General features: G+C 41.7%; 1 protein-coding gene across 8 annotated transcripts in view; it reads left to right on the forward strand.

The window, feature by feature from the left end:
* LOC140730740 (1-acyl-sn-glycerol-3-phosphate acyltransferase delta-like) overlaps positions 1 to 15,177 on the forward strand; it is a 184,663-nt gene that overhangs the window by 40,842 nt on the left and 128,644 nt on the right. The window contains exon 1 of one of the 8 annotated variants that reach the window (XM_073051582.1): positions 5,896 to 6,251. The exons of 1 other annotated variant lie outside the window; for it this stretch is intronic. The gene's annotated coding sequence lies outside the window, so the exon portion shown is untranslated. Of the gene's footprint in view, positions 1 to 5,895; positions 6,252 to 6,331; positions 6,456 to 15,177 lie in introns of those variants that run through there. 6 more of the 8 variants (XM_073051581.1, XM_073051583.1, XM_073051578.1 and 3 more) reach the window with 6 other exon arrangements.

The following is a 15,177-nucleotide window of genomic DNA, read 5'->3' on the forward strand; positions in this document are numbered from 1 at the left end:
CTGATAAGAATTAGAGCCTTTCACAAAGATATAAGATACACCTTCCCCAAGTGATCATTTTATATGAATGGATCACTTTTATCTTGGTGTAAAATTAAATAAGACCATTAGACATAGGAACAAAATTGGGCCATTTGGCCCATTGAATATGCTCCACCAATTGATCATAACTGATTTATTTTTCCTCTCCACCCTATTCTCCTGCCTTCTGCTCACAACCCTTGAGGCACTTAGTAATCAAGAACCTATCAACCTCCACTTTATGTTTTCCCCTTTTAATTTGTTCTTGAATGGAAAATCTTACATAAAGTAATGGATACAGACGAGTCCATAACGGGTAAAGCCCTCCACACCATTGAGCAAATCTACACGAATTGGTATCACAGGAAAGCAGCATCCATCATCAGGGACCCCACCAACCAGGACATACTCTCTTCTCATTGCTGCCATCAGAAAGAAGGTACAGAAGGCTCAGGACTCACACCATCAGGTTCAAGAACAGTTACCACCACTCAAACATTAGACTCTTGAATCAGAGGGGATAACTTTACTTAGCTTCACTTGCCCCTTACTTGAAATGTTCCCATAATCAATTGACTCACTTTCAAGCATTCTTCATGTCATGTTTTCTATATTTTTATTGCTTAGTTATATATTATTATTATTTCTTTCTTTTTGTATTTAAAATTTGTTGTCTTTTGCACACTGGCTGAACACTCAAATTGTTATGGTCTTTCATTGATCTTATTATGGATTTATTATGCCTGCAAGAAAATGAATCTCAGGGTTTAATATGTGACATATATGTACATTGATAATAAATTTACCTTGAACTTTTAAATATACCTAACAACTAGGCTTCAAAATCTGTCTGTGGCAATGAATTCTACAGATTCACCACTGTCTAGCTAAAGAAATTCTTCCTTATCTCTGTTCTAAAGGGATACCCTTCTATTCTGAAGGTGTGCCCTCTGGTCCTAAATTCCCCCCACTTTTGAAAACATCCTTTCCACATCCACTCTATCTAGATTTTTCGATGTACAATAGGTTTCAATGAGATTTCTCTTCGTTCTCCCAAACTCCAGTTTGGAAATATGTGAGTAATCCACTCCTTGACACTGTGCTCCTATCCTGTTGCACCAGGTGTTCAGTACTAACCAGTTGTCTTTAAATGACATGTTGGAGGCCATTCAACATAAAATCTGAAACCAGGAACTGTCTGGTTCCTGTCTATCCAGGAATGACCCAGGATAGTTTCAGTACCTATGAGTTTCATCGGAGGAACTCCACCCCCAGAATCTGCTATCCTTTGCCAGACCAGGAACTGATTCACTGCAGATGCCAGTTTCCTTCGCTTTATGACTGTTGACCTGAAACTAACACAGAACAATGGTATGAAAACAACCAGATTGTTTGGTTTAGTTAGGTTGGTTATGACATGAATATTGGCCAACAGTACACCAGCAAAACCTCGCTAGTACTTCCAATATCAAGTTGAGTCTAGTTTTTTCTTTCTATATGCACAATCATGGTGACGTACAGATATGCTGAACAAATTACTTATAGCGGCACCACAGGCACATAGGTACAGACAATGCACAGAAAGTAGACAAGACAGTGAAGAGAGGGAGTCAGGTCCATGTGTTATGACCCCAGCCCTCTCCTTTGTGAGAATCGCAAGAGAGAGAGAGAGAAGCCTTACGGTTTGGAATGTGGTCTGGCCTCTCAGCCAGACAAAAGCCACCGACATGGCCATTGTCTTGGGAGACACCTTTGTGGAATAAGGGACTGGACTACGTGCAAACCCTCAGGGCAATGTGGGCTGGGTGATGGGGGAAAGATTGCCTCACCCCCACCCTGATTGACATCTACAACCCTGCCAGTCCAGATAAAAGGTGGGCTGCCGAGGCGGGGCCTCAGACGCACCAAGGAGACACTAGGAAGACACGATAGTGCTTCCCGTCGGAGCGGGAAGCCATTTTGAAGGAAGCCACGTGCGTTAGATTCCGGATCGGGAGTCTGTGGCTAAAACCAAAGGAAAACTGTTTTAACTAACAACAGGGATTTGCTTTGCAAAGACGACGGGCAAGTGTTCCTTCTTTCTCACCACTCTCTCTCTCCAACACGTGAAATGCCAGCGGTTCCCAAAACGGGAAAGCCTGCAGATTTTGAGTGACTCTTATATTCCATTGGACTCAGTATTATCCCCTAGACAATGATAGAGCTTATTTCTGATTGATTATTACTATACCTGTGCTTTAGATTGAGTTTTGACGACGTATATGATCTGAATGTTTTGTATTAACCATACGTTTGTGCCCCTTTATAAATAAAAAACATTTGAAAATAGTACCATCAGACTTCAGCGGACCTCTCTATCTTTGCTGGTAAGTCACCCGGTTACTGGGAACATAATACATGGTAGTGCAAGGGGATCAAAGTTCAAAGTAAATTTGTTACCGATATATACAGTATACTGTATACAACACCATGTATAACTTTGAAATTCATTTTCTTCAAGTCAAGTCAAGTCAAGTCAACTTTTATTGTCATTTCGACCATAACTGCTGGTACAGTGCATAGTAAAAATGAGACAACGTTTTTCGGGACCATGTTTTTCTTGCAGGCATTTAAAGGAAGATAGAGAAATACAATAGAGTTTATGAAAAACTATACATGACAAAGACTGACTAGCGTCCAATGTGCAAAAGGGAAAAATCATGCCAGAGATAAATAAAAAGTAAATAAATAACTCTGGGATCAGGTGTTGTAGAGTCCTTGAGGGTGAGCTTGTAGATTGTGAAGTCAGTTCAGCATTGTGGTGAGTGAAGTTATCCACGCTGGTTTAAGAGCTTGATTGTTATAGGGTAATAACTGTACCTGAACCTGGTGGTGTGGGACCTAAGGCTCCTGTATCTCCTTCCCCATGGTGGCAGTGAGAAGAGAGAGCAGATATGCAGTGTTTCATTGCTGATTAAAGCATTGTGCAGGTAGGTTCAAGAACCTGATGGTTCTGATAAGGTAGTTGTTCCTGAACCTGGTGGTGCAGGATTCAGTCTTCTGTACCTCCTGCCTGAAGGTAGCAGTAAGAAGGTGGCATGACTTGAACAGTGGGGATCCCTGATCATAGATGCCAACTTCTCGAGGCAGTACCTCCTACAGATCCAACACGAGGAAACCTGCAGATGCTGGAAATTCAAACAACAACAGACACAAAATGCTGGTGGAACACAGCAGGCCAGGCAGCATCTATAGGGAGAAGCGCCGTCGACGTTTTGGGCCGAGACCCTCCTACAGATGCTGTCAATGGTGGGGAGGGCTGTGCCAATGGGATCTTTGCCTGTGAGGACAACTAAGGTCTCAGATTAACATCTGTGAACTCTCTCTGTGGAAATTCACTGTACTTGATGCTGTCTGGACCATCAGCAAAATCTTTGGAGTATGGCTTGAACCTATGTCATCTGAGATGTACTCTTTCCGAGTGAAGCAGTAATTCACTTGCATATTGTACTGTATTCGGTGTTCACAAGGTGGCCTCCTCTACAGTGGGGAAATCAAACACTGATTAGATGATCACGTTGCAGAGCATTACACTTCTGTAAGGGGCACTGACTGTCTGATGAGATTCCATATCATTATTGGAAGAACAGGCAAGTTTTTGTTGTTGTAATGGCCAGTCACTTTACAGGGCCAGCTAGTGATCAATGATTGGGGCAAAATGCCCACTGCTGTCTAAGAGGAGTTTGTACCTTCTCCCTAAGACTGCTCTAGATGCTCTGGTTTTCTTCCACATTCCAAAAACATGGATTTTGGGTTAGTGAGTTGTGGGCATGCTATGTTGGCACTGGAAGCATGGCGGCATTTGCACAATCCTTGCTGATTTGATTAGACACAAACAATGATGTACACATGACAAATAAAGCTAATCTTTATCTTTGATATGTATCCCTTAGCTAATTTCACTGAGTGAAAGTTTCTGACATTTTCATGTTATCGATTGACAGGAGTGGCTGTCTGTTACTTCAATTCTTCAGCCCACCCTGACTCTACAACCTTCTATGCCAAATTATTCCATTTAAGGTAACTTGCTCTTTTATTTTCCTGTTTGTATTAGAGATGATCACTTTTGTCTTATCTGTGAATTTGGCTTAGTTTATCTCTCTCTGGCATGCTGAACATGTCCGCAGCTCAACTATTAGCATTGTCATGATTAGATTAGTCACCTTATCAGAGACATCTCTTTGTCCGGTTCATTCCTTCCCCCCACTTTCTCTGCAAATGAATGTAGCTCAGTCATAGAGCATTGTAGCACAGATACAGGCCCTTCTAGTAATGCTGAACTTGCTTTCTCTTTTCCAGTTCTGACAGTTTCAGACATGAAGCTCTAATTGCTATTCTTTCCACAGGCACTGACCAACTTGCTGAGCTTTTTTGTTTCAGATTTTCAGCATCTGCAGATCCATAAGGTAAAATTAAGGTAAGGGAGGGAGTACTTTTTGAGTGATGTAGCCAATAATTGTGACTTTACCCTTTGTACAGTCTAAACACAATGGTATTTATTTAACTTCCGTTAATGCCCCTCATCCCCTTCTTACCCCATCCCGGACATATTTAATTGTTAGCCTGTTCTCCATCTCCCTCTGGTGCTTCCCCCCTCCCCCTTTCTCTCTCCTGAGGCCTCCCATCCCATGATCCTTTCCCTTCTCCGGCTCTGTAACACTTTCACCAATCACCTTTCCAGCTCTTAGCTTCATCCCACCTCCTCCGGTCTTCTCCTATCATTTCGCATTTCCCCCTCCCCCCACTACTTTCAAATCTCTTACTATCTGTCTTTTCAGTTAGTCCTGATGAAGGGTCTCGGTCCGAAACGTCGACAGATGCTGCTCCTTATAGATGCTGCCTGGCCTGCTGTGTTCCACCAGCATTTTGTGTGTGTTGTTTGAATTCCCAACATCTGCAGATTTCCTCGTGTTTGGTATTTATTTTTCCTTCCTTTTCTTTGAAGGTTTTTTGTAACACATACCACCCTCCGAACCCAGTCTGCACTAGCTCTGAAATATGCCATAAATGAATATGGCAGGGAGCAAAACTTTAATTAACATCTTTCCCAAATACATTTTGAAATGCAGAATGCACAATTTCATATTCTCCTGGAAGGCAATTTTAGTGATGGGGAACAAGGGGTTATCCTTTTAATATTCCAGCATTTTGAGCACAGTTGCCAAGTTCAAAGTTCAGAGTAAATGTATAGTCAAAGCACCATATACTGCCTTGAGTTTCATTTTCTTGCAGGCATTTACATGAAATAGTAATAAAATATTATACTTAAAATACATTATGAAAGACTCTGCATAAACGAAGGCTGAGAAGCGCCAATATGCAAAAGACAAAATGTGTAAATAAAAATAATACTGAGAACTTGTTGTAGAGCCCTTGAAAGTGATTCTGTAGATTATAGACATTCTTCAGAATGGTTTATTTGTTCAGGATTAGCGGCTATTACCTAATGTGTTAGTTGATACATTGGAGCACAAAGTGAAAATAGACATAGAAGTCAAAACGGTAATGTATTACAGCACAGCCAAGCAACCCTTGTGTGGTCCCTTAGGTTACCAGGGCATAGCTGAGTGGAGAGTGATTTGGTTCCAAGTTTCTATAAGTTTAGGGTTCACGATGAATATCAGTGCCCATCTACCCCCCCCCCCCCCCCGCTGTAAGTGGGGCGGGTTGCATTATGTCTTCGGCCTGGGGCGCTGTGATAGTATGAAACAGCAGAGTGCTATCACCTTCCCCGTCCGACGCTTTATTTGAATATGTTATGTCTTTGTGACTTTATAGAATTCATGTTGTCAGGCAAGGATGCCCGGCATATAATCTGTTGGGTGTGCGTATTCCGATTGGAGGCGTTTTGTAAATCACAGGCACTGCATCTAACGAGGTGTTTGTATGGGGAGCCGCAGCTAGATTGCCCGTTGGTATAACATGCACACGGAGCCTATCCTCCGGAGGAGAGGGAGGGAGAAATGAGTCACGGACTGGATGAGCAAGGCTGTATCGGACCTCTGAAAGGAAGTGACATGCAATGGGGAGACGTCAGCAGAGAGTACATTTCTCCTCCAAACCCAGCCCCTGGGTGGAGTCCCACCCTCGCTGCGCCGACTTTGGTGCCTATTGAAAGTGAAGTGGTACAGATATCTCGCTGCACTTTACTGGGACACACGTGCTGGGGGCCGCTGGTGAAAAGGATCGAGGTAAATAGTCAATCACGTCCGCCCACTCTCTGATGCGTGCACATTGTTTGGAACCTTGTTGAATGTCAAAGTGGTCGAGCATCGTGGAAGCAGACGGGGATGGGCTGGGTTGTACCGTTGAGTTAAAACGCAAACTAGCCGGGCGGAGACACGTGGTGGTGAGGGCACAGAGTTCAGACAACAGTCAGGGGGTGACTGTGAACGGTAAGAGTGTCTGATAAATCCAGCTTTGCCGGCTTGCTTTTTTTTCCATCATCCTTCGCACTTCCAGTTTTCTGTTGCCCTGGATACAGCCAAGTCCTGTCAAAACGTTTTCGGAAATGCTGCATTTGTTCCATTGTAGTAATAGTAACTGAGCTCTGAAAAGCACAACAGTTCGTATGTAGAAAATCACATCACAATTGTACTTTATCCACCCCAAGGGGGTGAGCTCATTGCTATAGCAACGCTATTTACAGCTGCTTTGCCAAATGTGCTGCTTTCTACTGAAGAGGCCTTTGCTTACGACAAAGTAACCGCCTCTTTTAAAAAATATTTTGCTCTTTTTAACATCTTCCCGGTGTTGGTATGATTACTAAAGAAGGCAGATGTCGTTACATTGAAAGTGAAACAATCGTATTAGTTGCAGGAAACAAAAAAGGAGTAAACGGCTGCCTGGCATCCTTGAATGACGGGTTTTCTTAAAGGCTCCATAAGCGTTGGTCTCCATGACACACAATAATGTTTTATTAACCACAGACATTAAAGGTAGAATCTTTTACCTCAAGTAAAAGACTTTAAAGACCCGATTACAGTTGAGATAAGGTTAAGGTTACTTATTTTGATGACACAGAGGCACAAATCTCTTGGAGGGAAACCACAAGTATACAATTTAACCAGCAAGTTGGGGAAGAAATATACCGGTACTTGAACTCCGGATCCCCATGACTACTGATTGATTTACAGTACTTTGCTATTACATTCTGTTCTGGCATCTATACGCCCTTAATCCCTTTATTTCCAAGAACTTGCTGGGCTGTGCACATTAATTTCCAATTAAGCTCACTGCAAAATGTCAAGGCTCATATTTACCATCTTAAATATCTTTTTAATAGGATTTCAGATTTTTATACAATGTCAATCGCTGTACTTCGAGAGAATTGTTCAATTTCTACATTAGTGGATCTATAGAGTTAGCAAGTGTGATGTTTTCATGTTTCGGTACTTATTTGTCACTAGTTGTCTAATTAGATCTTTATTTCTGTCTTCCCTTTTTGTACCTCATCTAATATTAGTTAACCTTCTATGATTCTGCGGGGATCTTTTCCAATTCTTAAGTTTTGCGGTTTATGGAGAGACACTGTTCCTGAATAAAATGCAAGGATGTTAATAATGTTGCACATCCCTGGGACAAACTAACAGTTTTAAAGCAGGCGTGCTTGTTAATTGCAGTTAAAAATCAAAGTCAATTCTTTCTCCATCTTTAGCTGGTGTTGGAATGGCCCAGGGATGGCATTACTGGCATGGACAGGTGAAATAACCTGGAAAAATTCTGTATCTTGCTGACATCATGGTGAAAGTACCAAACTGTAGTAATTCTAGGGTTAAAATCTCAGTTGATTGTCATTCTCTGAGTTACTGTTGGGCCAAGTTTAGATGAGCAGAGAGGATTATAACCTGATGCCTTTGGATGCATGAGCTTTGTATGAAACATAATCAGCAATCTTGTGGAAAAATAAAGGGGTGCTGTACTCGCATTACTTTATTAATGGATGGTTTTTTTTAGGTTGTGTTTTGAAAACAGTCAAAAAACAGAAGGATAAAAATCGTACCTGATTTTGTGTTTCTCACTAAATAGAACATGAGGACAGTGCCTCTAAATTGACATAATGAGTTCAGTTTGCTCAAATAACATAGAGTGGAGTCATAGGCCAGTTTTCACTCATTCCTAGATCATAAGACATAGGAGCAGAATTAGGCCATTTGGCCCATCGGATCTGCTCCAGCATTCCATCATGGCTGATTTATTATCCCTCTCAACCCCATTCTCCTGCCTTCTTCCCATAACTTTTGATGCCCTGACCAATCAAAAACCTATCAACCTCCACTGTTTAATATACCCAATCACTTGGCCTCCACAGTGGTCTGTGGCAATGAATTCCACAGATTCACCTCTGTCTGGCTCAAAAAATGTCTCCTCATCTTACTTCTAAATGGATGTCCATCTATTCTCAGGCTGTGTCCTCTGGTCCGAGACTCCTCCTACTATAGGAAATATCCTCTGCACATCCAATCTACTTAGGTTCGGCACGAACTAGAAGGGCCAAGATGGCCTGTTTCCATGCTGTAATTGTTATATGGTTATATGTTATAGGTTTTCAATATTCAATAAGTTTCAGTGAGATTCCCCACCCCCACTTCCCTCCCCAATCACGTCTTGGAATACTTTACTAAGAGCATTTTATTCCCAGTAGGTAGAGTGCTATGGTTTTAGTAGTTTATTGTCTTGGCTTGAGGTAGCACCTTTTGTGAAAAAGTTAGATGCCTTGTATAAAACTGAGTAAAATCCATACTGGGCATATTCTTCATATTGTTTGCTGTTCAGATTTATTAATTTGCCCACAGTTCAATGATTCTTTATTTCTAATAGATTTCTTCTTGTTGTTTTCCACTTCTTGCTTTCCTCACTGGTAACCAACACGAGTCTCTGTGGAAAAGGAGGCTGGTTAACATGTCCTAGGTTGTGTGTGGCATTCATCTCTGTAATAGAAATCTCAGGCATCTCCTTTTTACCAATAGTTGTATAGTTAGGACATTTGCAACAGCATCAAATTTAAAGTGCACATGTCATGTTCTTAGTAATATTTAAATCAAGTTTATTGTCATTTGACTAAATATATGTATATAACCATATAATGTTCATAGAAACGAGATGTTTTTCCAGAGCAGGTGTAAAGCACAGTAGTACGCATAACGCATAATAACTTATGAAGGTAAGGATAAATTTGATTTTTTTTATTATGTTTGCACCTTTTGTTTTTTGCACATTGGGTGGTTGCTTGTCAGTCAGTGTGAAGTTTTTTCATTAATTCTGTTGTATTTCTTCATTCTACTGTGAACGCCTACAAGAAACAGGGCACCATGGTAGTGTGGTGGTTAGCGCGACACCATTACGGCTCAGTGCATTGGAATTCAACTCCGCTGCCATCTTTGCAAAGTATGCAAGTATTCCGCGAGCACGTGCGTTTCCTCCGGGCGCTCCAGTTTCCTCCAACTTTCCAAAGATGTACGGGTTAGCAGGTTAATTGGTCATTTTAAATTATCCTGTGATTATACTAAGGTTAAGTAGGTGGGTTGCTGGGTGGTGTGGTTTGTTCGCTGGAATGGCCTGTTTTGCGCTGTATCTCTAAATAAAACAAAAATGAATCTTAGGGTGGTATATGGTGATATATATATCTATATACCTTGATAATTAAATTTACACTGAGCTTTGAACTTTAAGTAACTACACATTTATATCATAGATTCAAAGATCCAAAGTACATTTATTATCAAAGTATGTATGCAGTATACAACCCTGTGATTCATCTTCTCTACAGACAGCCACAAAATAATGAAAACCATGGAACCCGTTCAAAGAAAAAAAAATCAACCCCCACTGGCAAAAAAAAACAAATTGCGCAAACAACTGCAATGAAAAAGAAGAGCAAAAAGCATAGAACACAAGATCGGAAAGAGTCCAGGCAGAGTTCAGCTCACTGTTCGTTATCTGTAAGCCACTCTGATTCAAAGTTGCCAAAGTAGCAGTAAAAAAAAGAGCAACCAGAAACACATCATGACATGAACTACAGAGTCCAATCCACAAACTGGGTCGATTAAACCTTGCCATGTTTTTTATTTCTGTAATATGTCTCAATGCGTTGTACAGAAGAATAATTGTTTGAGGAAAGAGTAACAGAAATGTTGAAGACATGAAGGCAGGTAACTAAATGCATGACTAAAGAGTTGGTTTTAGATAATGTAACACACAAAATGCTGGAGGGATTCAGCAGGTCAGGCAGCATCTATGGAGATTATGGCTTCTTTCCCCCTTCGTTTCCAGATCTGATGTAGGGTCTCAGCCTGAAACAGTGAATGTTTATTCCTCTCCATTGATGCTGCCTGACCTGCTGAGTTCTTAAAGCATTTTGTGTGGAACTCTGGATGTCCAGCATCTGCAGAAAACTTGTGTGTCTATGTTGTGTTAAAGGTCACAAGTTTTGGTAGGGGAATTTTAGAGCTTGGTTACTAAATAGCTTCACTTGTGGGTGTCGATATCTGGAATGCAAGAGGACAAATTTGGAGTTACTTAGGATCTCAGAGATATTAGTTTGGAGGTTAGAGATGGTGCTAAAAGGGAAACGTGGAAAACAGATTAAATAGTTCTACTCTTCCATGTAGAATGAAAAACAGAAAGGTACTGTCAGAGAACTTCTTGAGTAGAATGACAGTTCACACAAAGTATACTGCAGATGCTGTGGTCAAAGCAACACATACAACACGCTGGAGGAACTCAGCAGGTCGGGCAGCACCTGTGGAAGTGAGAGTCAACAGTCCTGACAAAGGTTCTCGGCCCGAAACGTTGACTGCTCGTTTCCACGGATGCTGCCCGACCTGCTGAGTTCCTCCAGCGTGTTGTACGTGTTGCTTAGAATGACAGTTCATTTGCCTTGCTCAAATTGTCATGTTCTACCCATTCAGGAGGGGAGAAGTTATTGCCTGCGGGACCACCTAGAAGATTGGTGTAGAGCAGGGCTTCCCAACCTGAGGTCCACTGACCCCTCAGTAGGAGTCAATGGCATAAGAGAAGTTATGTCAAGTATCAACACTGTGATGGTTGACTGTCTAGTTCAGTGCTCAGTTCTTTCTTTATCCCCACATCCCTTTGCATGAATTAGTACAGATTGTGACATTTGCACCCGGTTTGGTGAAAACTGATTCGAAACATTTATTCAGCTGGAAGTCTTGTGAGGGAGGATTCAATGTGCAAGACACAAATGCCATGGTAGATTAGGCTAATCTTTTCATTACATTCCTCATCGGCCCACAATGTTTCTGAGGGTACAATGTTGCTGTTATTCCTTTCCGTGCCTTGTAGTGCACCAGGCGGCAACCTTGCTGTTTCTTTAGCAGTATTTGCTTCTTACAAGGTCCAGTTGTGGGCTCGATGCTCAACCCAGCACAGATGGAAAGTGCAAGGAACTGGCCCGATTTGAATCCAGCACCACTCGCTTCAAAGGCCAGTACAGATGCCACTACACCACCGGCCGGCAAAGGGTAAAAGATGCAAGCACTTATCTCTATTAGAAAATCCAAAGTGTAATCAATTCATGCAGTTGTTGCTGCTGGCTCTGTTAGAGAAATATTCAGTAATTTGCAGCTTAGTCATACAAAATGTATAGAACTTGTTGATTCTGAGGTTCCCACTGCTGAAAATTGTGCAGGGAGCATGAGGTGAGGTGGCTTGGGGGTGGAGGGGTTGGTGTTGGGTGCTATTGTGATGTGTGAGCATGTAAACATGCCTCATTGATGCCCAAGGTGAGTCCAGTGCGGTAGCCAGCCTGGCCTGTAAATGATGAAGCGACTTAAAGGTATAAATCACTGCTTGCGCGGTAGTGTAGCGGTTAGCATGACGCCTTACAGCGCCAGTGACGAGGGTTCAGTTCCCACTGCTGGTGTGTATGTTTTGGTCCACAGACCACAGTCCACAGGGTTAGTAGGTTAATTGCTCAGAGGGGGGTAATTGGGTGGCGCTGCCTCATTGGGCTGGAACGGCCTGTTGCTGTGCTGTATCTCTAAATAAAAAAATAACGAAGTTGGAATCCAACTGAAGAAGCATGCAGCCTATACAGTGTTAGATGATGAAGAGGGAGTTGCCCCAGGGAAATAATTGTTTATGCATCTAGAAAAAAATACATTCTGAAGTGCTTTCTAACTGATGAATAGTGGAGCCCTACTATAGACCGAGAGGTACATGGACCTCAGGTTGGGAACTCCTGCAATAAGGTGTAATAACAAGATAATCAGTTGCAGTAACGTCCTTTAAATAATAAATATTGGACTGAGGGAGCCCACTACTCCGCTTCAATTTGTAGCATGCAAACTTGATGAACAATTAGGTTTCTGATTCATTTATTTATCATCTAGATAGATACTTTATTGATCCCAAAGGAAATTACAGTGTCACAGTAGCAGTACAAGGGCACAGATATAAATATCAAAAGAGAAGTAGAAAGAATAAAAAATAAGTTACCACCAACAGTCTAACAGGAGGGAGTCATCACTTCCCCAGCTATGGGTTGACTCCTTATAGAGCCTAATGGCTGAGGGTAAGAATGACCTCCTATAGCACTCTTTGGAGCAGTGCAGTTGTTTTAGTCTATTACTAGAAGTGTTCCTCTGTTCAGCCAACGTGGCATGCGGAGGGTGAGAAACATTGTCCAGAATTGCTAGTATTAGTTCTTTCTTTCACCACAGCCTCTAGTGTCCAGTTTGACACCTATAAGAGACAGCCTTTCTAATCAGTTTATTGAGCATGTTGATATCACCTGTGCTGATGCTATTGCCCCAACACACCACCACATAGAAGGTTGTACTGGTGACAGCAGACTGGTAGAACATGTGAAGGAGAGGCCTGCATAGTTTAAAGGACCCCAGTCTCCGCGGGAAGTAAAGGCGACCCTGGCCCTTCTTGTACACAGCCTCTGCGTTGGTGTTGCACTCAAGTCTGTAATCCAGATGCACACCCAGGTACTTGTAGGTCCTAACCACATCTATGTCCTCACCATCAGTTATAATAGGGAGCAATGCAGGCTTAGTTTTCCTAAAGTCTATTACCATCTCCTTTGATTTACTAATGTTGAGCTGCAGATGATTCAGAGTTTTGGACATGCTATGCTGATGCTGGAAGAGTGGCAATATTTGTAGGCTGCCCAGTCCCATCGTTGCTGATTTGGTTCAGTGGAAATGATGCATTTCACTGAATGTTTCCATGTACGTGTGACAAATAAAGCTAATCTCTTTTCTTTATGTTACCTTGTCAAAGACCTTTCTAAAGACCTTTCTGCCACACTTCCTTGTAAATGTGCTTAGTTACCTCAAAGTTCAAAGTAAATTTATTATCGAAGTACATATACGTCACCATATACAACCCTAAGATTTATTTTCCTGTGGGCCTACTCAATAAATCCATAAAAGATTAAAAACTATCATAGAATCATTGAAGGAAGGCACTAGCTTGGGCATTCAACTAGTGTGCAAAAGGCAATAATCTGTGCAAATACAAAAAGAAATAATAATAAATAAATAAATAATAAGCATCAAGAACATGAGATGAAGAATCCTTGAAAGTGAGTCCATAGGTTGTGGGAACAGTTCAGTGATGGTTCAAGAGCTTGAATCTGGTGGTGTGAGTCCTGAGGCTCCTATACCTTCTTCCTGATGGTAGCAGCAAAAAGAGAGAATGTTCTGGGTGGTGGGGGTCCCTGATGATGGATGTTGCTTTCCTCTGACAATGTTTCGTGTAGGTGTGCTCAATGGTGGAGAGGGCTTTACCCATGATGGACTGGGTCATATCCATTACTTTTTGTAGGATTTTACATTCAAAGGCATTGGTATTTCCATACGAAGCTGTGATGTAGCCAGTCAATATACTCTCTATTCAATCAAGTTTCAGAGGCAGTATTTCCCATGAACAAAGCTGACCATCTCTAATCTATCCCTTCTTTTCCAAGTGAAGATGAATCCTATCCCTTGAATTTTGTTTTTCTCGACAGTTTCTTCACTAATAAGGTGAAAAATCTCAGCAGACACACTTTGTGGGACACCAAATGTCAGTTTTCACTGGTTCTGCCAGCTCTTGAGCACAGAAGCTACCTGCTTTGATATAAACACAGCAGCCTTATTGAATGAATGGGGAAATCAACAGCTGGGTGTGAAGGGGCAGAAGCAAATATGTGTGCATTTGATTCAATTAAATTGGTTTAATGTTTTTAATTTTCAGGGGTTAGTTTTAATTTTCTCGTGATCTTTTATTCAATAATGGTAACAGCTGAAAAACCTGTACACAAGACAGACAAGCAACCAGTGTGCAAAAGGCAACAGATTGTGCAAATACAAAAAAAGAAAAAGAAAACAAACAGTAATAATAATAATAATAATCAGAAAATGAGTTGAAGAGTCCTTGAAAGTGAGTCCATAGGTTGTGGAATCTGTTCAATGTTGGGGTGAGTGAAGTAATCCACTATGGTTCATGAGCCACAGGCTGAGCGGTAATAACTGTTCCTGAACCTGGTGGTGTGGGCCCCAAGGGGGAAGGGGCAGGGTTCAGTGAAGAGCCAATGAAATGGCATCTGCTGTTGACCTATTGTGAAGGTAGGCAAACTGGAGCTGATCCAAGTCACTTCTCATTACCAACCCCTCAAAGCACTTCATCACAATGGATGTAAGTGTTACTGGACAATAGTCATTGAGACAGGTTAATGTGTTGTTCTCGGGCACTGGAATAATTCAGGCCTGCTTGAAGCAATCAAGTACCTCATACTGGTACCTGAGAGGTCAAAAGTGTCAGTGAAAACTCCAGCCAGTTGATTGGCACAGGTCTTCAGTGCTCTACCAGGTACATTGTCTGGGCCAGATGCCTTCCATGTGTTCACCCTCCTGAAGGATGCTCTTCTGTTGATCTCAGAGACGGAAGTCATAGGGTCATCAGGGGCTGTGGGTATTTGGTTAAAGTAAGTTTATTATCAAAGTACATATACAACCCTGAGGTTCACTTTCTTGTGGGCATACTGAATAAATTCAATAATCATAAAATGATCAATGAAAGACTGCACCCAACAGGGCAGACAGCTAGTGTGCAAAAGACAACAAACTGTATTACAAAAATAAATAAATACATAGATGGATA

Source organism: Hemitrygon akajei, chromosome 7 (genome assembly GCF_048418815.1).
Source record: "Hemitrygon akajei chromosome 7, sHemAka1.3, whole genome shotgun sequence".
NCBI classification, from domain to species: Eukaryota; Metazoa; Chordata; class Chondrichthyes; order Myliobatiformes; family Dasyatidae; genus Hemitrygon; species Hemitrygon akajei.